At 37.9% G+C, this 26519-nt stretch overlaps 1 protein-coding gene and 1 long non-coding RNA gene across 2 annotated transcripts in view; one reads left to right on the top strand and one right to left on the bottom strand.

Moving 5' to 3' along the window:
* RNF130 (ring finger protein 130) overlaps positions 1-26519 on the bottom strand; it is a 137548-nt gene that overhangs the window by 26452 nt on the left and 84577 nt on the right. The gene's annotated exons all lie outside the window — the stretch shown is intronic.
* On the top strand, positions 4500-25541 carry LOC120864369. The gene is made up of 3 exons (XR_005721176.1): positions 4500-4509; positions 10091-10095; positions 25435-25541. It is a non-coding gene; the product is annotated as an uncharacterized LOC120864369 (long non-coding RNA).

The following is a 26519-nucleotide window of genomic DNA, read 5'->3' on the forward strand; positions in this document are numbered from 1 at the left end:
ATAGGTGCAAACCAGGACTGCAGGCACACTGGGACAGATGGTCACCTTGCATATAACCAGATCCTAAACTGTGATAGGAGGCAGATGATGGGGCTGTGGTAAGAGGCTAAAACAAGGGAGACCTTGGATTTTATCCTGAGGATGAAACAGAAACAGCAGAAAATTTTAGGAGGAACTTCAAAGTACAGAAAAGAAAAAAGAATTTAATGAACCTTTAAAGTACTCATCATTGAGTTTCAATGATCAATATTTCACTATATTTTTCATCTATTCCCCTCTCATTATTGTCCTAGAGGATTTCAAAGGCACATCACAAGCACTGTATGCTTTCACCCATAAACTCATACCAAGCAAACTAGGTCTAACAGATACGGGCTTTTGTTTGGTGCTACTGTCTTACCTAACAAAATTAACAATAATTAATCAACGTAATCAACAATAATTAATCAACATAATCTAACACTCAAACTATTTCCTCAGGTGTCTCCAGAATGTCTTACTATAGTTGGCTTGCTTGAATCAGGATACAGCAAAGTCTAAACATGCCATCTGGTTGCTATGTCTCTCAAGTCTCCTTTAATCTACGAGTCCCCTCAATCACATACATGCATTCATACATATACATGCATACATACACATATTTCAAAACCAGCCTTATGGAAATATAACTGACTTAAATTGCATAAAGTGTACAATTTGAAGTTTTAACTTGACCCATGAAAGCATTACGATAATCAACACAGTCTATCATCCTTCCCAAATTTCCTTGTGTCTCTTCCTGCCATCCTTTCACGCCATCCCCTATGACTTACTTTCTGCTACTGTGGTTTACATTTTTGAGTTTTATATAGACAGAACGACAGTATATACTATTTTCTGTATGCTTTCATTCACTCAGCATAATTATCCTGCGATTAACCCACGTTGCTGCATGCATCAACAGTTCACTTCTTTCTTATGCTACGCAGTATCCCACTGTACCACAACTTATTTACCCCTTTCCCTGTTGATGAGGCAGTTTTGGCAGTAATAAATAAAGCTAAAAACAAACAATATACTTTACATTTCAAACAGTACACAGGTCACTGTAAGGATCTGTGCTTCCTTTCTGCTGGGTCAAACAGCTACTAAGCAGGGAAGACTGGCTACTACGGCAGGCATGTCTGACTTTTAAAAAATTAATTTTCTTATTGAAGGATAATTGCTTTACAGAATTTTGTTGTTTTCTGTCAAACCTCAACATGAATCAGCCATAGGTATACATATATTCCCCTCCCTTTTGAACCGCTCTCCCTATCCCACCCCTCTAGGTTGATACAGAGCCCCTGTTTGAGTTTCCTGAGCCATATAGCAAATTCCCATTGGCTATCTATTTTACATATGGTAATATAAGTTTCCATGTTACTCTTTCCATACACCTCACCTGCTCCTCCCCTCTCCCCATGTCTGTAAGTCTATTCTCTATGTCTGTTTCTCCACTGTTGCCCTGTAAGTAACTCTTCAGTTATAATTCTTCTAGATTCCATATATATGCATTAGAACACGCTATTAATCTTTCTCTTTCTGACTTACTTCCCTCTGTACAGTAGGTTCTAGGTTCATCCACCTCATTAGAACTGACTCAAAGGCGTTCCTTTTTATGGCTGAGTAATATTCCATTGTGTATACATACCACTACTTCTTTATCCATTCATCTGTCAGTGGAAATCTAGGTTGCTTCCATGTTCTAGCTATTGTACACAGTGCTGCAATCAACAATGGGATACATGTGTCTTTTTCAATTTTGCTTTCCTCAGGGTATATGGCTAGGAGTGGGATTGCTGGGTCATATGGTGATTTTATTCCTAGTTTTTTAAGGAATCTCCATACTGTCTTCCATAGTGACTCTATCAATTTACATTCCCATCAACAGTGCAAGAGGGCTCTCTTTTCTCCACACCCTCGCCAGCATTTATTGTTTATAGACTTTTTGATGTTGGCCATTCTGACCAGTGTGAGGCGGTATCTCATTGTGGTTTTGATTTGCATTTCTCTAATAATGAGTGATGTTGAGCATCCTTTCATGTGTTTGCTAGCCATCTGTATGTCTTCTCTGGAGAAATGTCAGTTTAGGTCTTTTTCCCCACTTTTTCATTGGGTTGTTTGTTTTCCTGGTATTGAGTTATATGAGCTGCTTGAATATTTTGGAAATGAATCCTTTGTCAGCTGTTTCATTTGCTATTATTTTCCCCCATTCTGAGGGTTATCTTTTCACCTTGCTCATAGTTTCCTTTGCTGTGCAAAAGCTTTTGTTTAATCAGGTCCCCCTTGTTTACTTCTGGTTTTACTTCTGTTACACTAGGAGGTGGGTCATAGAGCATCTTGCTTTGAATTATGTCATCAAGTGTTCTTTGTTTTCCTCTAAGAGTTTTATAGTTTCTGGTCTTACATTTAGGTCTTTAGTCCATTGTGAGTCTATCTTTGTATATGGCATTAGGAAGTGTTCTAATTTCATTCTTCTACATGGAGCTGTCCAGTGTTCCCAGCACCATTTATTGAAGGGGCTGTCTTTGCTCCATAATATAGTCTTGCTTCCTTTGTCAAAGATAAGGTAGCCATAGGTGCATGGGTTTATCTCTGGGCGCTCAGTCTAGTTCCATTGGTCTATATTTCTGTTTTCGTGCCAGTGCCATACTGTCTTGATGACTGTAGCTTTGTGGTATAATCTGAAGTCAGGAAGGTTGATTCCTTCAGCTTCACTCTTCTTTCTCAAGACTGCTTTGGCTATTCAGGGTCTCTTGTGTTTCCATGTAAATTGTGAAATTCTTTGTTCTAGTTCTATGGAAAATGTTATTGGTAATTTGATACAGATTGTACTGAATCGGTAGATGCATTTGGTAAAATAGTCATTTTCACAATATTGATTCTTTCTACAGGAACATGGAATATCTCTCCATCTGTTTCTGTCATGCTTGATTTCTTTCATTAGTGTGTTATAATTTTCTGTTTACAGTTCTTTTTGTCTCCTTAGGTAAGTTTATTCCTAGATATTTAATTCTTTTTGTTGCAGTGGTGAATGGGATTGATTCCTTAATTTCTCTGATTTTTCATTGTTAGTATATAGAAATGCAAGGGATTTCTACATATTGATTTTGTACCCTGCAACATTGCTAAATTCACTGATTAGCTCTAGTAACTTTCTGATACTCTTTAGGGTTTTCTATGTATATTCATGGCATATTCAAACAGTGAGAGCTTGACTTTTCTGATTTGGATTCCTTTTATGTATTTTTCTTCTCTGATTGCTGTAGCTAGGACTTCCAGAACTATGCTGAATAACAGTGGTGAAAGTGGACACCCTTGTCTTGTTCCTGATTTTAGGGGGAATGCTTTCAGTTTTTCACCATTGAGAATAATGTTTGCTGTAGGCTTATCATATATGGCCTTTGCTATGTTGAGGTAGGTTCTAGGTTCCCATTTATTTGAAGAGTTTTAAACAATAGAATGAGAAAGACTAGAGATCTCTTCAAGGAAATTAGAGATATCAAGAGAACATTTCATGTAAAGATGAGCACAATAAAGGACAGAAATGGTATGGACTTAACAGAAGCAGAAGATATTAAGAAGAAGTGGCAAGAATACACAGAAAAACTGTACAGAAAAGATCTTCCAAGACCCAGATAATCATGATGGGATGATCACTCACCTAAAGCCAGAAATCTTGGAATGTGAAGTCAAGTGGGCCTTAGAAAGTATCACTACAAAGATAGTAGAGGTGATAGAATTCCAGCTGAGTTATCTCAAATCCTAAAAGATGATGCTGTGAAAGTGTTGCACTCAGTATGCCAGCAAATTTGGAAAACTCAGCAGTGGCTACAAGACTGGAAAAGGTCAGTTTTCATTCCAATCCCAAAGAAAGGCAATGCCAAAGAATGCTCAAACTACCACACAATTGCACTCATCTCACATGCTAGTAAAGTAATGCTCAAAATTCTCCAAGCCAGGCTTCAGCAATACGTGAACTGTGAACTTCCAGATGTTCAAGCTGGATTTAGAGAAGGCAGAGGAACCAGAGATGAAATTGCCAGCATCCGCTGGATCATGGAAAAAGCAAGAGAGTTCCAGAAAAACATCTATTTCTGCTTTATTGACTGTGCCAGAGCCTTTGACTGTGTGTATCACAATAAACTGTGGAAAATTCTGAAAGAGATGGGAATTCCAGATCACCTGACCTGCCTCTTCTGTATGCAGGTCAGGAAGCAACAGTTAGAACTGGACATGGAACAAAAACTGGTTCCAAACAGGGAAAGGAGTATGTCAAGGCTGTATATTGTCACCCTGCTTATTTAACTTATATGCAGAGGACATCATGAGAAATGCTGGACTGGATGAAGCACAAGCTGGAATCCAGACTACCAGGAGAAATACCAATAACCTCAGATATGCAGATAACCCCACTCTAATAGCAGAAAGCAAAGAAGAACTAAAGAACCTCTTGATGAAAGTGAAAGAGGAGAGTGAAAAAGTTGGGTTAAAGCTCAACGTTCAGAAAACTAAGATCATGGCATCCAGTCCCATCACTTCATGGCAAATAGATGGGGAAATAGTGGAAACAGTGGCTGACCTTATTTTTGGGGGCTCCAATCACTGCAGATGGTGACTGCAGACATGAAATTAAAAGACGATTGCTCCTTGGAAGAAAAGTTATGACCAAGCTAGACAGCATATTATAAAACAGAGACATTACTTTGCCAACAAAGGTCTGTCTAGTCAAAGCCATGATTTTTCCATTAGTTATGTATGGATGTGAGAGTTGGACCATAAAGCTGAGCAATGAAGAATTGATGCTTTTGAACTGTGGTGTTGGAGACGGCTCTTGAGAGTCCCTTGGACTACAAGGAGATCCAACCAGTCCATCCTAAAGGAAATCAGTCCTGAATATTCATGGAAGGACTGATGCTGAAGCTGAAACTCCAATACTTTGGCCACGTGATGAGAAGAACTGGTTCATTTGAAAAGACCCTGATGCTGGGAAAGATTGAAGGTGGGAGAAGGGTACAACAGAGGATGAGATGGTTGGATGGCATCACTGACTCTATGGACATGAGTTTGAGTAAACTCCAGATGATGGATAGGGAGGCCTGGTGTGCCACAGTCCATGGGGTCCTAAAGAGTGGGACACGACTCAGCGACTGACTGAACTGAACTGAATCATGTTGAATTTTGTCAAAGGCTTTTTCTTTATCTATTGAGATTATCATATGGTTTTTATCTTTCAGTTTAATATGGTATCACATTGATTAATTTGTGTGTATTGAAGAATCCTTGCATCCCTGGAATAAACCCAACTTGATCACCGTGTCTGAGCTTTTTGATTTGTTGCTGAATTCTGTTTGCTAATATTCTGTTGAGGATTTTTGCATCTATGGTCATCAGTGACACTGGCCTGTAGCCTTCTTTTTTTGCGTTGTCTGTCTGGTGTTGGTATCAGGGTGATGGTGGCCTTGTAGAATGAGTTTGGAAGTGTTCTTTCCTCTGCACTTTTTCGAAAGAGTCTTAGAAGGAGAGGCCTTAGCTCTTCTCTAAATGTGTAACAGATTCTCTCCTGTGAAGCCATCTGGTATTTTGGAAGATTGAACTTTTCTAAGAATCTGTCCATTTCTTCCAGGTTATCCATTTTACTGCCATACTGTTCATAATAGTCTCTTATAATCCTCTGTATTTTTGCATTGCCTGTTGTAACCTCTTTTTCATTTCTAATTTTGTTGATTTGATTCTTCTCTATTTTTTTCTTAATGATCCTGGCTAAAGGTTTGTCAATTTTGTTTATCTGCTCAAAGAACCAGCTTTTAGTTTTATTAATCTTTACTATTGTTTCTTTCATTTCTTTCTGCTTGGACATTTACGATTTCTTTCCTTCTACTAATTTTGGTGTTTTTTTTGTTCTTTTTTCCAGTTGTTTTAGGTGTAAAGTTAGGTTGTCTGTTCGATGTTTTCCTTGTGTCTTGAGGTAGGATTGTGTTGCTGTAAACTTCCCTCTTAGGACTGCTTTTGCTGCATCCCATAGGTTTCAAGTTGTTGTGTTTTCATTGTCATTTGAGTCGAGAAATTTTGTGATTTCCCTTTTGATTTCTTCAGTAACCTGTTGGTTATTTAGAGATGTATTGTTTAATCTCCATGTGTTTGTGTTTCTTACAGTTTTTTTTTCTCAAAATTGATACCTAGTGTCATAGCATTGTGGTCGGAGTAGATGCTTGATACGAATTCAATTTTATTAAACTTACTGAGGTTTGATTTGTGACTCAATATGTGGCCTATCCTGGAGAATGTTCCATGTGCACTTGAGAAAAAAGTATATTCTTCTGCATTTGGGTGAAATGTCCTGAAAATATCAATGAGATCCATCTTACCTAATATATCATTTAAGACCTGTGTTTCCTTATTAATATTCTGTTTTGATGATCTGTCCACTGGTATGAGTGGGGTGTTAAAATCTCCTACAATTTTTGTGTTACTGTCAATTTCTCCTTTTATGTCTGTTAGTGTTTGTCTTATGTATTGAGGTACTCCTATGTTGGGTGCATAGATATGTACAATTGTTATGTCTTCCTCTTGGATTGATCTGTTGATTATTTTGTAGTGCCCTTCCTTATCTCTTGTAATTTTCTTTAAGGTCTGTTTTGTCTGTTATGAGGATTGCTACTCCAGCTTTCTTTTGCTTCCCATTTGCATGGAATATATTCTTCCATCCTCTCACTTTCAGGCTGTATGTGTCTTGAGGTCTGAAGTGGGTTTCTTGTAGACAGCATATATATGGATCTTGTTTTTGTATCTGTTCAGTCAGTCTGTGTCTTTTGGTTGGGGAATTTAATCCATTTACATATAAAGAAATTATTGATATATATGTTCCTATTGTCATTTTCTTAATTGTTTGGGGTTGATTTTGTAGATCTTTTTCCTTCTTTTGTATTTCTTGACTATATAAGTCCCTTTAACATTTGTTGTAAAGCTGGTTTGGTAGCACTGAATTCTCTTAACTTTTGCTTGTCTGAAAAGCTTTTTATTTCTACATCAATTTTGAATGAGATCTTTGCTGGGTACAGTAATCCTGGCTGTAGATTTTTCCCTTTCAGTACTTTAAATATATCCTGCCATTCCCTTCTGGCCTGCTGAGTTTCTGCTGAAAGATCAGCCATTAAGTGTATGGGGTTTCCCTTGTACGTTGCTTGTTGCTTTTCCCTTGCTGCTTTTAATATTCTTTCTTTGAGTTTAGTCTTTGTTAGTTTGATTAGTATGTGTCTTGGTGTGTTTCTTCTTGGGCTTATCCTGTATGGGACTCTTTGTGCCTCTTGGAGTTGACTGACTATTTTCTTTTCCATGTTGGGGAAATTTTCAACTATAATCTCTTCAAAAATTTTCTCATTCCCTTTCTCTCTTCCTCTTCTGGGACCCCTGTTAATTCAAATGTTGGTGTGTTTGACATTGTCCCAGAGGTCTCTGAGACTATCCTCAGTTCTTTTCATTCTTTTTACTTTATTCTGCTCTTCAGAAGTTATTTCCACCATTCTATCTTCCAGCTCACTGATTCATTCTTCTGCTTCAGATATTCTGCTATTGATTCCTCCCAGTGTATTTTAAATTTCAGTAATTGCGTTGTTTGTCTCTGTATGTTTATTCTTTAATTCTTCTAGGTCTTTGTTAATTGACTTGCATTTTTCCCATTTTGTTTTAAAAGTTTTTGATCACCTTTACTATCATTATTCTGAATTCTTTTTCATGTAGTTTGCCTGTTTCCTCTTCATTTCTTTGGACTTCTATGTTTCTAATTTGCTTCTTCATTTGTGTAGTATTTCTCTGCCTTTTCATCATCATTATTATTATGTTAACTTACTGTGTTTGAGGTCTTTTCCCAGGCTTCAATGTGGAAGTCTTTCTTCCTGTTGGTTTCTGCCCTCCTAAGGTTGGTCCAGTGATTTGTGTTGAGCCGCTATTTTTTAGTAGTACATTCAGATGCTTCCAGTTACTCCAGCGATGATTATCTAGTTGGTGGATATTCCATGGCCTCTCCATACCTACTGCTGTACTTCTGGCCTGTCCCTCACTCTGTTAGTACTGAACATATACAATGAAAATTTTCAAGAAAAATATATGCAGTGGATCCTCTGTTTAATTTCCAGGTGTATCAAGACTGGCCAAGGAGACGCCAGAGGTGGACACCAGAAACACCACTGAGAAGGGAAGACATCAACACTGATGCCTCCGGGTTTCTGATTACCTATTCTGCCCCTGGGGGCTCGAGCCCCTCCCTAGCGCAACATAGGCAGCGAGCCCTGCTCACCAGGATCTCTGGTGGTGGCAGTGTGGGCGGCAGCCCAGGGCATGGGCAACAGTAGTGAGTCTCGCTGGGCCGCAGGGTGTCTCCTGCAGTCTCGGTGGCAGTTCCAGAAGTTCTGGATGCCTCAGGCTTTGGCTGCACGGAGAGCCAGTCTCACATGTCTGACTTTTTAAGAGACTGCCAAAATGTTTTCCAAAGTGAGTGTACCATCTCACATTTCCATCAGCAGTGTATGAAAATCCCAATTTCTCCTTCTCCTCACCAACAGTTGGTGTGGCCAGTCTTTTTCATTTGATTCTAACAGGTGAGCAGTGGTATCTCACTGAGGTTATAACTTGCATTTCCATAATGACTAATTAAGTTGAGCATCCTTTCATGCAGTCATTTGTCACCTGCATATTTTCTCTGGGGAAGTGTCTGCTAGAATCTTTGGTCAATTTTTCTGTTGTTGTTCAGTTGCTAAGTGGTGTCTGACTCTTTGTGACCCCATGGACTGCAGCATGCCAAGCTCCTCTGTCCTCCACTACCTCGAGTTTTCTCAAATTCATGTCCATTGAGTCAGTGATGCTATTTAATCCTCTGCTGCCTAATTCTCCTTTTGTCTTCAGTCTTTCCCAGTATTACCATCTTTCCCAATAACTCATCTCTTCACATCAGGTGGCCAAAGTTCTGGAGCTTCAGCTTCAGAATCAGTCCTACCAATGAATATTCAGGACTGATTTCCTTTCGGATTGACTGATTGGCTCTCCTTGCTGTCCAAGGGCTCTCAAGAGTCTAACACCACAGTTCAAAAGCATCAATTTTTTGGCACTCTGCCTTCTTTATGGTCCAACTCTCATCTGTACATGACTACTGGAAAAACCACAGCTTTGACTATATGGACTTTTGTTGGGAAAGTGATGTCTCTGTATTTTAAAATGCTGTCTAGGTTTGTTATAGATTTCCTTCCAAGGAACAAGTGTCTTTTAGTTTCACGGTTGCAGTCACCATCTGCAGTGATTTCGGAGCCCAAGAAAATAAAGTCTGTCATAATCTCCATTGCTTCCCCATCTATTTGCCATGAAGTGATAGGACCGGGTGCCATGATTTTAGTTTTCTGAATGTGGAGCTTTAAGCCAGCTTTTTCACTCTCCTCTTTCACCCTCATCAAGAGGCTCTTTCGTTCTTCTTTGCTTTCTGCACATTAGAGCTGTATCATCTGCATATCTGAGGCTGTTGGTATTTCTCCTGATAATCTTGATTCCAGTTTGAGCTTCATCCAGCCCAGCAGTTAGCATGATGTACTCTGCATAGACGTTAAATAAAAGGGTGACAATATACACCCTTGTCATACTCCTTTCCCAATTCTGTACCTGTCAGTTGTTCCATGTCTGGTTCTAACTGTTGCTTCTTGACCCACATACAGGTCTCTCAGGAGGCAGGTAAGGTGGTCTGGTACTATTTCTTTAAGAACTTTTCACAGTTTGTTGTGATCCACTGTATAATCATTTAAGAGATTTGATTTGGGTCTTACCTGAATGGCCTAGTGGTTTTCTCTACTTTCTTCAATTTAAGCCTGAATTTTGCAATAAGGAGCTCATGATCTGAGCCACATTCAGCTCCAGGTCTTGTTTTTGCTGAGTGTAGACAGCTTCTCCATCTTTGACTGCAAAGAACATAATCAACCTGACTTAGGTACTGACCAACTGGTGATGTCCATGTGCAGTGTCACCTCTTGGGTTGTTGGAAAAGGGTGTTTGCTATCACCAGCATGTTCTCTTGACAAAATTCTGTTAGCCTTTGTCCTGTTTCATTTTGTACTCCAAGGTCAAACCTGCCTGTTATTCTGGATATCTCTTAACTTTCTACTTTTGCATTCCAATCCCCTATGATGAAGAGAACATCTTTTTTTGGTGTTAGTTCTGGAAGATGTTGTAGGTCTTCCAAGAACCAGTCAAATTTAGCTTCTTTGGCATTAGTGGTTGGGGCATAGACTTGGATTACTGTGATACTGAATGATTTGCCTTGGAAACAAATGGAGATCATTCTGTGGTTTTTGAGGGTGCACCCACTTAGTGTATTTCGGACTCTCTTGTTGACTATGAGGGTTAATTACTCCATGGCTTCTAAGGTATTCTTGCCCACAGTTGTAGATACAATGGTCATCTGAATTGAATTTGCCCATTTCCATCCATTTTAGTTCATTGATTCCACTCTTGCCATCTCCTGCTTGACCACATCCAATTTACCTTGACTCATGGACCTATGCAATATTGTTTTTTACAGCACTGTACTTTCCTTTCACCACTAGACACATCCACAACTGAGCGTCATTTCCTCTTTGGCCCAGCTGCTTCATTCTTTCTGGAGCTATTAGTAATTGTTCTCCATGGTTTCCAAGTACTTATATTGGACATCTTTCTGCCTGGGGGGCTCATCTTCTGGTGTCTGGTCATTTTGCTTTTTATCCTGTTCAGGGGGTTCTTGTGGCAAGAATACTGGAGTGGGTTGCCCTTTCTTCTTTCAGTGGACCACATTTTGTCAGTACTCTTCACTATGACTTATTTGTCTTGGGTGGTCCTGCATGGTATGGCTCATAGCTTTGTTGAATTACACAAGCCCCTTCGCCATGACAAGGCTGTGATCCATGAAGGGGCCCATTTGTCTAGAGTTTACTGTTTATTATTGGCTTGAGAGTATTTTACATGTGCTAAAAGTTCAATGTGCTATCCACTGCACTACAGAGCTATCTAGAGATTACTTTACATACTCTATATAGAATTTGTTTTCCATATATTTTCTCTAACTCTGGTGAAAGTGTTAGCTGCTCACTCCCATCAGACTCTTTGTGACCCCATGGACTATACCTCACCATGGCTACAGTCTGTAGCCCACCATGGCTTCTCTGTCCATGGAGTTCTCCCAAGAAACAATACTGGAGTGAGTTACCATTTCCTTCTCCAGGCTATCTTCCCGACCCAGGGATTGAAGCCAGATCTCTCGCACTGCAGGCAGATTCTTTATCATCTGAGCCACCAGGGAAACTTTTAATTTTGATGATGTCAGTTTATCAATGTTTCATTTCTCAACTGTATTCTGGTGTCATATCTAAGTAATCTTTGCCTATCCCAATGTTACAAGAGTTTCCTCTATTTTCTTTTTAGAAGTTTATATGTAGGCCTTTACTATGAAGCTCTCTGATTCATTTTAGTTACTTTTTATATGGTTCAAGGTATGATCAAATTTTTTTTCTCTCATATGACACATAATTGTTCTAGCCCCACCCGTCCTTCCTCCACTGAACTGCTTTTTACATTTGGCAAAAATCAGTTGACCATATATGTGTGGGTCTATATCTGAATACTATTTTGTACCATGTATCTATTTGTCTGTCATTAAGCAAATACCACAGGGTGATGATTTCTGTAGCACTGTAACAAATCTGAAGTCAACTCCAACTTTTTTCTTCTTTTCCTGTATCTTTTGGTTGTTGTTGATCTTTTGCTTTCCCGTATTATTTTAGGTTCATCTTGTCAGTGTCTATTAAAAACAAAAGCCTTCTGGGATCCACATAGAGATTGCTCTGAATGTATAGATTAACTGGGAGAGAAATGACATCTTAATACTGAGTCTCCCCCCCAAAACTGTATATTTCTCCATCTATTTAACTTTTATTTATTTTTCTCAACAATATTCTACAGTTTTCACTGTATAGGCTTGCATATCTTTTGTGAGCTCTCTAAGAATTCTCTGTTTATGCTTTCCTATTGATGCTAATAAAATGGTATTTTAAAAATTCAATTTCCCATTCATTGCTTGTACAGAAAATTCATTAATGTATAATGATCTGATACCTTGCAACCTTGTTAAACCTGTCTGTTAGTTCCAGGATCTTTTTAATGAGCTCCATCAAATTTTCTTCACAGATAATAATGTCATCTGCAAATGAAGTTTTACTTCATTTCTAGTACAGATACCTTTACTTCTTTTCTCATTTCTTACTGAACTGGCTAGAACCTCCAGTATAGTGTGGAAACAGTCATCAGAGCACACATCTATCTCTTGTTCCTAATTTAAGGAAAAACCATTTAGTTTTTCTCCATTAAATATGATCGTGCGTGTATGCTAAGTCGCTTCAGTCGTGTTCGACTCTGCAACACCATGGACCGTAGCCCGCCATGCTCCTCAATCCATGGGATTCTCCAGGCAAGAATACTGGAGTGGGTTGCCATGCCCTCCTCCAGAGGATCGTCCAAACCCAGGAATAGAACCTGTGTCTCTTATGTGTCCTGCACTTGGCAGGTGGTTCTTTACCACTAGCGCCACCTGGGTCAGTTTTTTGTAGATGTTCCTCATCAGTTTAAGGAAGTTACCTTTTATGTTTACTTTGCTAAGAGATTTAAAAAATGTCACTTAACTTTTACTGTAAAAAAAAAAAAAACACCAAAAAATAAAAACAATGGTAATAGTGTATAAGATGATCATAAAAACATATCCATAACCTCCAAGTACTGGAAACAAGTGGTAGAGACAGCAGGATGGTTCTTTTGTAGCTTTTGCCCCCCAAGGAGGCACAGGGTCCATGATGATGAATGATGATGAAATTCGCTCAGTCGAGTCTGACTCTTTGTGACCCCATGGACTCTATAGTCCATGGAATTCTCCATGCCAGAATACTGGAGTGGGTAGCCTTTCCCTTCTCCAGCGGATCTTCCCAACCTAGGGATCAAATCCAGGTCTCCTGCATTGCAGGTGGATTCTTTACCACCTGAACCACAAAGGAAGCCCAGGAATACTGGAGTAGGTAGCCTATCCCTTCTTCAGTTGACCTTCCTGACTCAGGAGTGGGTTCTCCTGCATTGCAGGTGGATTCTTTACCAACTGAGCTATGAGGGAAGCCACAGTGTCCATACTAGCTCTCAAAAATGAGAGAAACTCTCATATGTTGAAACAGGGGTTTTAAAGGTATCTTTTTAAGAAGTCAAATTCTTGTAAATCAAGTGGCTTTGCCTACTGACATTTGCTGTTTACCAACAATAACGTCTGTGTATGGCCAGATCTTAACAAATGCTTTCACTTGATTCTAATGGCAAACCTGTGCCTGTGGTGGCCTCACTGATCACCAAGGTACCAGCTGTTCTACAAGAGCTTGTAAAATACCACAGGTACTCAAAAACCCGTGGAATGAACAGCTGTCTGCTCAAGACCATTTTTTTAAAGTCTGTTGGTAGGTTGGTAGGTCATGTGCAAAAACAATAGAGGAATCCCAAATCCTCTGAGAGTGGAAATGGAGATTCAAGGATTAGAAATCATTTGCTGTGGCACAGATGCAATGAACAGACCTGAGGTCAGCTCTGGGAGGAAAAACCCTAAATTTCCTTTTATTTAAGAGGCACACAAAGCACACTCCCTAATTCTATTCACTGCCCAAGGGAAGGGACTCTTGTAACTGTCAGTCTGTCTTTCTCGAAACCAGGCCCTCTGTCTGCCTCAGGAACAAGGAGTCTCAGACAGCTGGTTCCCACATGCTGAGCCTGCCATCAGGGAGGCTTGAGTAGTCTTGGGTGAGGGCTGGGGAGACAAGGATACTACAAGTCTGTCAACTCTTGGCCAACTGCCCTCCAGGACCTGTGCACCGCCCTCCATGAACCCTATATCGTCCCAGAAACTTGCTAAGACTTTTTAATCAGGAATACATGCTGGATTTTGGCTATTTTTTTTCTTGCATCTACTGGCTCAGATGGTAAAGAATCTATCTGATTCTAGTTCAATCCCTAGATTGGCAAGATCCCCTGGAGAAGGGAATGTCTACCCATTCCAATATTCTTGCCTGCAGAATCCCAGGGACAGAGGAGCCTGGCAGGTTACAGTCCATGGGGTTGCAAAGAGTCAGACAAGACTGAGGGACTAAGCATGCACTGAGATAATAGGTTTTCCCTTTTTTGATCTGTAAATATGATAAATTATATTAATTTTGAATGTTAAATCAACCTGAATTCTTGGGATAAATGCCACTTGGTCATGATGAATTATCCTTTTTACATATTGTTGGGTATGATTTGCTAAAATTTGTTTATAATTTTTGAATCTATGCTTCAAGAGGGATTCTGGTCTGTACTTTTCTGTTTTGTAATGTTTTTAGTCTGGTTTTGCTATTAGGATGATTCTGGTTTCATAGAATGAAATGGGAAGTATACTCATCTTTTCAATTTTCTGGAGTGTGTATTGAATTATTATCTCTTCCTTAAATTTTTGTTAGAACTCATCAGAAACCATCTGTCCTTGGAGTTTTCTTTTTTTGGATAATTTTAAATGCAATTTTGTTAATAAAAATAGGGCTATTTATCAAATTATCTGGAATTTGTCCATTTCATAGAAGTTATCAAATTTCCTGGCACAAACCTGTTTGTTTTAGTTGCTAAGCTGTGTCCTACTCTTTGCGATCCCATGGACCACAGCCCACCAGGCTCCTCTGTCCATGGGATTTCCCAGGTAAGAACACTGGAGTGGGTTGCCATTTCCTTCTCAACAAAACTTGTTCATAAGATTTTCCTTATTGTCTCCATGATCTGTAGTGATGTCATCTCTCTCATTTTTAATACTGTTAATCTGTGCCTTCTCTTTTGCTCCTGATCAGTTTGGCCAGAGGCTTGGCAATTCTAGTTCTTTGAGTAATTTTCTCTACTGTTTTTCTGTTTGGTAGTTTGTCAACTGCTGCTCTGATCTTTCTTATTACCTTTCTTCTGCCTACTTTTGGTTTAACTTGCTCTTCTTTCTCCAATTAAAGTGTAAGCTGAGAGTATTGATTTTAGACATTCTTCTCTAATACAGAAATTGCTTTAGTGGGATCTTTAAAATTTTGTTAAAAAAAAAATAAAGAAGCTTCAGCTTTGATTTAAAAAAAATAATAAAATTTTGATATACTGTATTTTCATTCAGTTCAAATGATATTCTAATTTACCTTTTGATTTCTTCATCTCATGGGTCATTTAGACATTAGACATTAGGGGGTCTTCCAGAGATTTTTGTTATTAATTTCTAATTTAACTCCAAGAGGTCAGAGAATGTATTTTGTATGGCTTGAATTATTTCAAAATTTATTGAGCCTTGTTTTATAGTGCTTCAAAAGAATCTATGTTCTGCTTTTGTTGGATGGAGTGTTTCATTAACATCAATCAGGTAAAGTTAGTTGATTCAAGTCTTTTATATATGCAATGATTTTCTGTCTACTTATTCTTTTAATTATTGAGAGAGAGGTAATCAAATATCTGACAATAACTGCAGGTTTACTTCGCACTGCAGGTTTACAGTTCATGTATTTTTTAACTTTGATATTATGTGTTAGTCAGTCATGTCGAACCCTGCAACCCCATGGACTGGAACTCGCCAGGCTCCTCTGTCCATGGAATTCTCCGGGGAAGAATACTGGAGTGGGTGCCATTCCCTTCTCCAGAGGATCTGCATGAATGTTTAAATGTAATATTCCTAACTGACCATAATAAAATGGCCATTTATTATTAAGAAGTGACTTATCCCTAGCAATAGGTTTGCTCTGCAATCCTCTGATATTAATTAGCCTCTTCAATTTTATTTTGATTTGTGTTGGTATTGTATAGCTTTCTTCATCCTTTTGACCTCTTATAAAGAGCATATGGTTGGGTCTTGCTTTTTTTTTTTTTTTTGGTCCAATCTGTTAAGTCTCTGCTTTTAAATCAGTGTTTAGATCATACACTTTAATGTGATCACTGATACAATTATGTTCGTCTATTACTTTGGTTTTTGTTTCCTATTTGTCCCATCTACTCTTTATTCCCTTTTCCTGATTTTTCTGTTTTCTTTAGGATGTTTAAAATAACTCCATTTATCTCCTTTGTTCGATTCAGCTATAACTCTTTGTAGTAGTTACTTTAGGGTTTAAGTATAGATATGTAACTAGTCTAATTTCAGGTATATATTGCTTTATATATAGTATAAGAGCCCTACAATAGTATTCTTTCATTTCATCCCTCTCAGCTTTTGTGCTATTGTTGTCATCTACTTATCCTATATAACTCCATAATATGTTACCATATTTTTTAACATATAAATATCGTAAACAATTTAATTGTGATAAAAACATGTAACATAAAATTTACCATCCTAACCATCTCTGAGTGTACTTTATTAAAGTACATTCACATTTTTATGCATCAAATATCCAAAACACATTCATCTCACAAAACTGAAACTCTGTATCCATTAAATGTTCCCTCCTTCCCCCTACTCCTCTGCCGGTCCCTGGCAACCACTATTTTACTTTCTATCTTTGAATCTGATTACTCTATATATCTCATGTAAGAGAAATCATACAGTATTTGTCTTTTTTAATGACTAGTTTGTTTTGCCTGCCATAATGTCCTCAAGGTTCATCCTCAATGTAGCTTGTGTCAGAATTTTCCTCTTTTTTAAAGCTGAATAAGGCTTAATAATATTTAAAGCTGAATAATATTATATGTATACATCATATTTCCTTTATAATTCATCTATTGATGGACACCCAAGCTGCTTCCACTTTTGGTTATTGTGAATAACCAATGCTGCTATTGAACATGGGTACAAAATAATCTCACTGAGATCCTGTTTTCAATACTTTTGGTAAATACCCAAAAATGAAATTGCCAGGTCACATGGTATTTAGAAGTTTTGAGGAACTGCTATACTGTCTTAAAGTGGCTGTACTATTTTGCAGTGTATAAAAGGTTCTAATTTCTCCTCATCCAAGAAATATTTGTTTTCTGAAATATTAGCTCTAATGATTGTAAAACAATATCTCAATTGTGGTTTTGATTTGCATTTCCCTAATGATTAGCATGTTGAACATCTTTTCAAGTGCTTATTGGCTGTCTGTATCTCTCTATTTGAGAAATGTCTTTTTAAGTCCTTTGCCCATTTAAAAAATCAGGTTTTTTTTTTTTGTTGCTGATGCTGAGTTGCAGAAGTTCTTTATATATTTTGGATAGGGACTGCACAGACTTTTGATGCACAGACATTCTAAATTTTGATATATTCCAATTTACTTATAATTTTTATTACTTGTACTTTTAACATCATATCCAACAAATCACTGTCAAACCATACTCTGCTTTATAGTTTTACTCGTATGCTAAGGTCTCTGACCTATTTCAAGTTAATTTTTGTACACAGTGTAAGGTAACAGTCCAAATTCATTCTTTTGTATGAGGATATCCAGTTTTCCCACATCATTTGTTGAAAAGACTGTCTGTTCCTCATTAATGGTCTTGGCACCTTGTCAAAAATCATTTGAACATATATGTGAGGGTTTATCTCTGGGCTCTCAATTCTACTCCACTGGTCTGTCTTTATGCCAGCACTATACTGTTTGATTACTGTAGCTTTGTAATAAGTTCTTTATATATATATATATATATATATATATATATATATATATATATATGTATGTATGTATATATGTATTTGGCTGCATCTTAGTTGCAGCACGTGGGATCTAGTTCCCTGACCACAGACTGAACCTGGGCCCCTTGCATTGGAAGCATGGAGTCCCTGCAATAAGTTCTTAAATTAAGAAGTTTGAGACCTTCAATTTTGTTCTTCTTTTTCAAGGTTGTTTTGGCTATTTGGATTTCTTGAGATTCCATATGAATTTTAAAATAGATTTTTCTGTCTCTGCAAAAAAGTAATGGGAATTTTGATAGGGAGTGCACTGACTTTGTACATCACTTTAGGTGCTATTATCATTGAACAATATTAAGTCTTCTAATCCACGAATAGAGTATGACTTTCCATTTATTTGTATCTTTAATTTCCTTCAGCAACATTTGGTAGTTTTCAGTGTAATATAAGTCTTTTATCTCCTTGGTTAGGTTTATTCTTTTCTTTTTAGTATTTATTTTTATTTATTTGGCTGCAATGGGTCTTACCTGTGGCATGTGGGATCTAGTTCCCTGACCAGGGATCAAACCCAGGCCCCTTGCACTGAAAGCTCAGAATCTTAGCCACTGGACCACCAGGGAAGTCCCGGTTAAGTTTATTCTGAGTATTTTACTCTTTTATTTCACTGCTATTGTAAATGGAATTGTTTCCTTAATTTCCTTTTTGGATTGTTCAGTGTTAGTAGGACATATTTTGAAGGCAGATCTGAGATAACGGATAGATTAAATGTGGAATATGGGAGAAAGAAATGGGTCAAAGATGATCCTGAGTAGCTTCGAGAATATAATCACCATTTAATGACATAAAGAAGATATAGGAAAAGAAGATTGGGAAAGAGAAATCAAGAGTTCAGTATTGGGTGTATGAAGTTTGAGGTCAAGTATCGTAAGAACTGACTACTAGAGATGGGAAGCACAGGTCACGGTGTCTTCGGCAATAATCATTCAATGGATGAATAGGAAGAAAAGCCTAGTGGAGTGGCCTTCAACTGGGACAAGGTGGTGATGCTAGGGCAGCTTTTTAAATCTTACCAAATTTCCTCATAAAATGCAGAGAAAGAGTAAAAGTAAAAGCCTGCAAACACCTTCGGCAAAGCCAGGTGGAAGAATATCTCATAAACTCCAGACTACAAGTAGGTGGGGTCAGACCACCAACTGTAGCATTATTCTGTGGATACACAATCAGCAGTTGTGTTGAGGTAGCAGAGGAAGAAGTTCTGACAGTCCTAAGAGCTTTATCCATCCACTATGAAGCTCCCATCAGTCTTTTACCTGATTTTTACCACTCAGAGATGATCAGTATAAATCTATCATTTCACTGAGGGTTATGAAATGGTGATTCTCTAATTTGTAATTCATTTAATTAGTTGGGAGTTCGTCTATAAAAAGTTCCCTCATCAACTAGCTGGTTACTATGCAATACAATTTGTACAGAAAAAAAAATTTTTTTTTAAAGTCAGTTTTAAAAAATTGATTTCCAGAATAACTACTTTCTAATTGGTTCTAACTACTTTCAATTACAATCAAGTGCAATACTTATACCCTGAATGCTCAGTCTTATCTTACGAATATGGTCTTATCTATAACCAATATGACCGAACTGATACCTAGGTCCTTGTGGTATTGCTATAATAGAATTCAGTAGCTTCCTTGCTATCTTAAACAATATTCATCTCATACACTTGCTGTCCTAAACCTAAAGTATACCTTTTCTCTACGGATCCTTAAGCTTTTCTGACTGGGAAATGATATTTGAAAATAACCCTAAGCAGTCTGAGGGTCGAATGGGGAGGGAACAGGGATTCATTATTCTCAGTTCAGACCAGTCGCTCAGTCATGTCCGACTCTGTGACCCCATCAACTGCAGCACGACAGGCCTCTCTGTCCATCACCAACTCACAGAGCCTACCCAAACTCATGTCCACTGAGTCGGTGATTCCATCCAACCATCTCATCCTTTGTTGTCCCCTTCTCCTCCTGCCCTCAATCTTTCCCAGCATCAGGGTCTTTTCCAATGAGTCAGCTCTTCACATCAGGTGGCCAAAGCATTGGAGTTTCAGCTTCAATATCAGTCCTACCAATAAACACCCAGGACTGATCTTTAGGATGGACTGGTTGGATCTCCTTGCAGTCCAAGGGACTCTCAAGAGTCTTCTCCAACACCACAGTTCAAAAGCTTCAATTCTTCGGCACTCAGCTTTCTTTATAGTCCAACTTTCACATCTATACATGACCACTGGAAAAACCATAGCCTTGACTAGATGGACCTTTGTTGGCAAAGTAATATCTCTGCTTTTTAACATGCTATCTAGGTTGGTCATAACTTTCCTTCCAAGGAGTAAACGTCTTCTAATTTTATGGCTGCAGTCACCATCTGCAGTGATTTTGGAGCCCCCAAAATAAAGTCAGCCACTGTTTCCACTGTTTGCCCATCTATTTCCCATGAAGTGAGGGGACCAGATGCCATAATCTTCGTTTTCTGAATGTTGAGCTTTAAGCCAACTTTTTCACTCTCCTCTTTCACTTTCATCAAGAGGCTTTTCAGTTCCTCTTCGCTTTCTGCCATAAGAGTGGTGTCATCTGCATATTTGAGGTTATCAATATTTCTCCCAGCAATCTTGATTCCAGCTTGTGCTTCTTCCAGCCCAGTGTTTCTCATGATGTACTCTGCATATAAGTTAAATAAGCAGGGTGACAATATACAGCCTTGACCTACTCCTTTTCCTATTTGGAACCAGTCTGTTGTTCCATGTACAGTTCTAACTGTTGCTTCCTGACCTGCATACAGGTTTCTCAGTCTCTTTCAGAATTTTCCACAGTTTATTGTGATCCACACAGTCAAAGGCTTTGGCATAGTCAATAAAGCAGAAATAGATGTTTTTCTGGAACTCTCTTGCTTTTTTGATGACCCAATGGATGTTGGCAATTTGACCTCTGGTTCCTCTGTCTTCTCTAAATCCAGCTTGAACATCTGGAAGTTCACAGTTCACGTATTGCTGAAGCCAGGCTTGGAGAATTTTGAGTATTACTTTACTAGTGTGTGAGATGAGTGCAATTGTGTGGTAGTTTGAGCATTCTTTGGCATTGCCTTTCTTTGGGATTGGAATGAAAACTGACCTTTTCCAGTCCTGTGGCCACTGCTGAGTTTTCCACATTTGCTGGCATCTTGAGTGCAGCACTTTCACAGCATCATCTTTCAGGATTTGAAACAGCTCCACTGGAATTCCATCACCTCCACTACCTTTGTTTGTAGCGATGCTTCCTAAGGCCCACTTGACTTCACATTCCAGGTGACTGGACCTAGGTGAGTGATCATACCGTCGTGACTATCTGGGTCATGAAGATCTTTTTTGTACAGTTCTTCTGTGTATTCTTGCCACTTCTTCTTAATATCTTCTGCTTCTGTTAGGTTCATACCATTTCTGTCCTTTATTGAGCCCATCTTTGCATGAAATGTTCCCTTGGTATCTCTAATTTTCTTGAAGCGATCTCTAGTCTTTTCCATTCTGCTGTTCTCCTCTATTTCTTTGCATTGATCGCTGAGGAAGGCTTTCTTATCTCTCCTTGCTATCCTTTGGAACTCTGCATTCAAATGGGTATAGCTTTCCTTTTCTCCTTTGCTTTTCGCTTCTCTTCTTTTCACAGCTATTTGTAAGGCCTCCTCAGACAGCCATTTTGCTTTTTTGCATTTCTTTTTCTTGGGAATGATCTTGATCCCTGTCTCTTGTACAATGTCACGAACCTCATTCCATAATTCATCAGGCACTCTATCAGATCTAGTCCCTTAAATCTATTTCTTACTTCCACTGTATAATCATAAGGGATTTGATTTATGTCATACCTGAATGGTTTAGTGGTTTTCCCCACTTTCTTCAATTTAAGTCTGAATTTGGCAATAAGGAGTTCATGATCTGACCCACAGTCAGCTCCTAGTCTTGTTTTTGCTGGCTGTATAGAGCTTCTCCATCTTTGGCTGCAAAGAAGATAATCAATCTGATTTCAGTGTTGACCATCTGGTGATGTCCATGTGTAGAGTCTTCTCTTGTGTTGTTGGAAGAGGGTGTTTGCTATGACCAGTGCGTTCTCTTGGCAAAACTCTATTAGACTTTGCCCTGCTTCATTCTGTACTCCAAGGCCAAATTTGCCTGTTACTCCAGGTGTTTCTTAACTTCCTACTTTTGCATTCCAGTCTCCTATAATGAAAAGGACATCTTTTTTGGGTGTTAGTTCTAAAAGGTCTTGTAGGTCTTCATAGAACCGTTCAACTTCAGCTTCTTCAGTGTTACTGGCTGGGGCATAGACTTGGATTACCGTGATATTGAATGGTTTGCCCTGGAAATGAACAGAGATCATTCTGTCGTTTTTGAGACTGCATCCAAGTACTGCATTTTGGACTCTTGTTGACTATGATAGCTACTCCATTTCTTCTAAGGGATTCATGCCCACAGTAGTATGTATAATAGTCATCTGAGTTAAATTCACCCATTCCAGTTCATTTTAGTTTGCTGATTCCTAGAATGTTGACGTTCACTCCTGCCATCCCCTGTTTGACCATTTCCAGTTTGCCTTGATTCATGGACCTAACATTCCAGCTTCCTGTGCAATACTGCTCTTTACAGCACTGGACCTTGCTTCTATCACCAGTCACATCCACAACGGGGTGTTGTTTTTGCTTTGGCTCCATCCCTTCATTCTTTCTGGAGTTATTTCTCCACTGATCTCCAGCAGCATATTGGGCACCTACCGACCTGGGGAGTTCATCTTTCAGTTTCTATATTATTTTATAAAGGATGTAAAACAATTTTCTAATTCTGTCATTTGTTTTGTATTTATTAGTTGGAATTCTTCTATTAACAGAGGTATTCATTGTTACCGAGTTGTCACTGCCACAGACAAAGGAGCTCTGCATATTTTAGAAAAAGGAAAATAAACCAAGAGTCCATACTGACATTTTCAACTCAATAATAAGATGAAAGGATTATTATTTAATTCCTTTAATTAAAATATTTATTCTCTTATTCTGATTCTTGGCTTCTAGTACCATTAACACAATTATTTATTTGCTTTATCTTACAATCTACATATAACAGTTTCAAAACAACAATCAATACTACCAACAATAAGACTATTAAATGTAGTTCAGACTGTTTTTTTATCCTTAGAATGTGACCCAATAGAAACATACTGTCAAAAAAAGCCTCGTAAAACATGGCTAGAAGTGGCTAATATCCATTTCTCTATGTGCTTATGTCATCATCTTGAAACATACTTAGGTTCTATTTGTTTTCAAGTTTGATGATTTCTTTTCTTTTTAAAAAATATTATCTAAAACACTTAGATGGTTCAGAAGTCAAAACTATAAAACCAGCACAAGGAAGTCTCTATCCATCTCTGTCTCCTCCACCCTGTCTCCTTTCCCCCAAGTAACTCTTTATGTTAACGCTTGCTTTATCCTTACATTGTTTCTTTTGAAAATTAAAGCACATATATGTGCATGTAGATATGTTATATGTATACCCATATATATTAATGTTTCCATGGTCCCGCCCTTACAATAAATTGGTATGTTGAAACTATTCTGCACTAAGAGGACACCCCAAAGCAGCATCCAGAGAGCTTTAGAAACCATTCTCTTTTACAGCTATTAATATATACTGATACTATTCCACCGTGTTTAGAGTATTTCATGTGTAGAGTACTAGCTTATTCAAGCAAACTCCTATTGAGAGACATTTGAGAGCTTCAAGTCTTTTATTATTATAAGTAATATCACAATGAACTGTATAACAAGTATGTCGTGTTTTATACTTAAGTTTATCATCAACTAATTCCCTACCAGTGAGATTAATAAGACAAAAGATAAGTGCATATGCATTTTGTAAGACATTACAAATTCCCACTTCCTCACCACAGAAACTGCACTATTCTGTATTCCCATCATCAGTGTATAAGAATGCTTGTTTTCCCTACAACCTTATCAGGAAAGTACACTGTCAAATCTTAGAATTTTTTTTCCCCCACACTGATTAATAAGAAATGGTATCTCAGTTTGGTTTTAAGTCACACTCAACTTAGGAATGTGGCTGAACATCTTTTAACATTTAAAAACCACCTGCATTTCTTTTTAGTCAACTTTTTTGTTTTTGCCCATTGTCTTCTATCAGGTTTTCTGTTTTTTTGGGGGGGAAGAGAGTAGGTCTTCTTTATATAATCAGTGTCATTACTCCTTTGTCTGTAATATAAGTTGGAAGTATCTTTTCAGTTTGTCACTCACTTTTTGATTGTCCTCCCATTTTTTTCTTTAAAAACAGTCAAATTTATCATTCTTATCACTTTACTGGATTTTGAGCCATAATTCAAAGTTTTCCAAATTCTCCATCAAAAAAGGAAAAATAGCCCACATTTTCTTCTAATAATTGTAGTTTCATTGTTTATAATTACATCTTTGACTCATTTGAAATTTATCCTCGTGTATAACCGAGGAATGGATCTAATTTTGTCTTTTTCCAGTTGTCCCAAATAATTTATTAAAAAGTTCATCTTTCTCCACTGATTTGAGATATTTTATTTTAAATTTCCATATTCAGCTGTGTCTATTTTTAGATTTTGCATTTTGTTCTACTGCTGTTTTTTCATGGATTAACTTAACACTCTTTGAAATAAGAGGTTTTGGTAATCTTGAGAAAGACCAATGGGGTTGGAGGAATCAAGTTCCCTGACTTCAGACTATCCTACAAAGTTACAGTCATCAAAACAATATGGTACTAGTACAAAAGCAGAAATACAGGATAGAAAACCCAGAAATAAACTCAGGCTCCTATGGTCAATTAATCTATGACAAAGGAGGCAAGACTACACAATGCTGGGAAGATAGCATCTTCAACAAACAGTGCTGGGAACACTGGACAGGTCCATGCAAAAAATGGAATCATTCTTTAACATCATACACAAAAATAAGCTCCAAATTGATTAAAGACCTAAATGTGAGACTGGACACCACAAAACTCCTGGAGGAAAACAGGTAGAACCCTTTCTGACATAAATCACCACAATATCCTTTCGATCTACCTCCCAGAATAATGGAAATAAAAACAAAAACACACAAATGGGACCTACTTAAACTCAAAAGCTTTGGCACAGCAAATTAAACAATAAACAAAACGAAAAGATAACTTACAGACTGCAAGAAAATATTTGCTATTAGTGTGACCAACAATGGATTAGTCTCCAAAATTTACAAAAAGCTTATGACACTCATCACAAGTGGACAGAAAACCTAAACAGACATTCCTTCAAAGAAGACAAACAGATGCCAAGAGGCACATGAAAAGATGTTCAACATCACTAATTATTAGAAAATCAAAACTACAGTGAGATATCATCTCAGACCAGCCAGAATGGTCATCATCAAAAGATCCACAAACTATTAATAAATGCTGGAGAGGGTGTGGAGAGAAGGGAGCCCGCCTACACTGCTGGTGGGAATGTAAATCGACAGACAGTCACTATGGAGAGGAGTGTGGAGGTTCCTAAAAAACTAAAAGTAGAGCTCCGTATGACCCTGCAGACCCACTCCTGGGCATCTATCTGGAGAAAAACATGATTCAGAAGGACACATGCACTCTGATGTTCGATGCAGCACTGTTTACAATAGCCAAGACCTGGAAACAATGTAAATGTCCACCCAGAGAGGAATGGAGAAAAAAGATGTGGTGTATGTATACACTCGAATATTACTCAGCCATTAAGAAGAATGAAATAATGCCACTTCCAGCAACGTGGATGGACCTAGACACTGTCATGCTGAGTGAAGTAGGTCAGAGAAGGAGAAATACCGTATGATATCTGTTTCATGAGGAGTCTAAAGAAATGATACAAGGGAATGTACTTACAAAACAGAAAGAGACTCACAGACTTAAGAACAATCTTATGGTTGCTGGGGTAAAGGATGAGTACATGGGATAGTTAGGGAGTTTGGGATGGACATGTACACACTGCTATATTTAAAATAGATAACCTAATATATAGCACATAGAATTCCTTTCAGTGTTATGTGGCAGCCTGGATGGGAGGGGAGTTTGGGGGAATGGATACATGTGTATTTATGGCTGAGTCCCTCTGCTGTTCACCTGAAACTATCACATTATTTGTTACCTCAATACAAAATAAACAGTTAACACAGGGGATATAGCCAATATTTTATAATAACTATAATGGAATATAACCTTTAAAAATTGTAATGACTGTAATGTACATCTGTAATTTACATAAATAATATTATACAGCAACTGTACTTCAATAAAAATAACTTTTTTTAAAAGGGCTTTTCTATTATCAATAAACAAAATATTATTTTAAAAAATAAATAAGAGGCTTTGGAACTTCCCTGGTGGTCCAGTGGCTAAGGCTTCACACTCCCCATGCAAGGGCCTAAGTTTGATCCCAAGTCAGGGAACTAGATCCCTCATGGTACAACTAAAGATCCTGCATGCTGCAACCAAGAGTTTCCATGCCACAATGAAGACTGAAGATTCTGTGTGCTGCAACTAAGACTTGGTGCAGTCAAGATAAATGCTTTTTAAATAAGAGGTTTTATCATGTATTATAAAACTCAGTGTGGCTAACTCACCTTTTCATTGCTCCTCTTTTTCAAGCTTTTTCTTAATTGATTCTTCTAAATAAATTTTATAACTACCTTATCTAACCCCAGGCAAATATCTGAAGATAAACTTATGAATAGACTTAGGAAGAAATGATGTATTTACTGTATTGAATAT

This window comes from Oryx dammah, unplaced genomic scaffold, assembly GCF_014754425.2.
Source record: "Oryx dammah isolate SB20612 unplaced genomic scaffold, SCBI_Odam_1.1 HiC_scaffold_5, whole genome shotgun sequence".
Lineage (NCBI taxonomy): Eukaryota > Metazoa > Chordata > Mammalia > Artiodactyla > Bovidae > Oryx > Oryx dammah.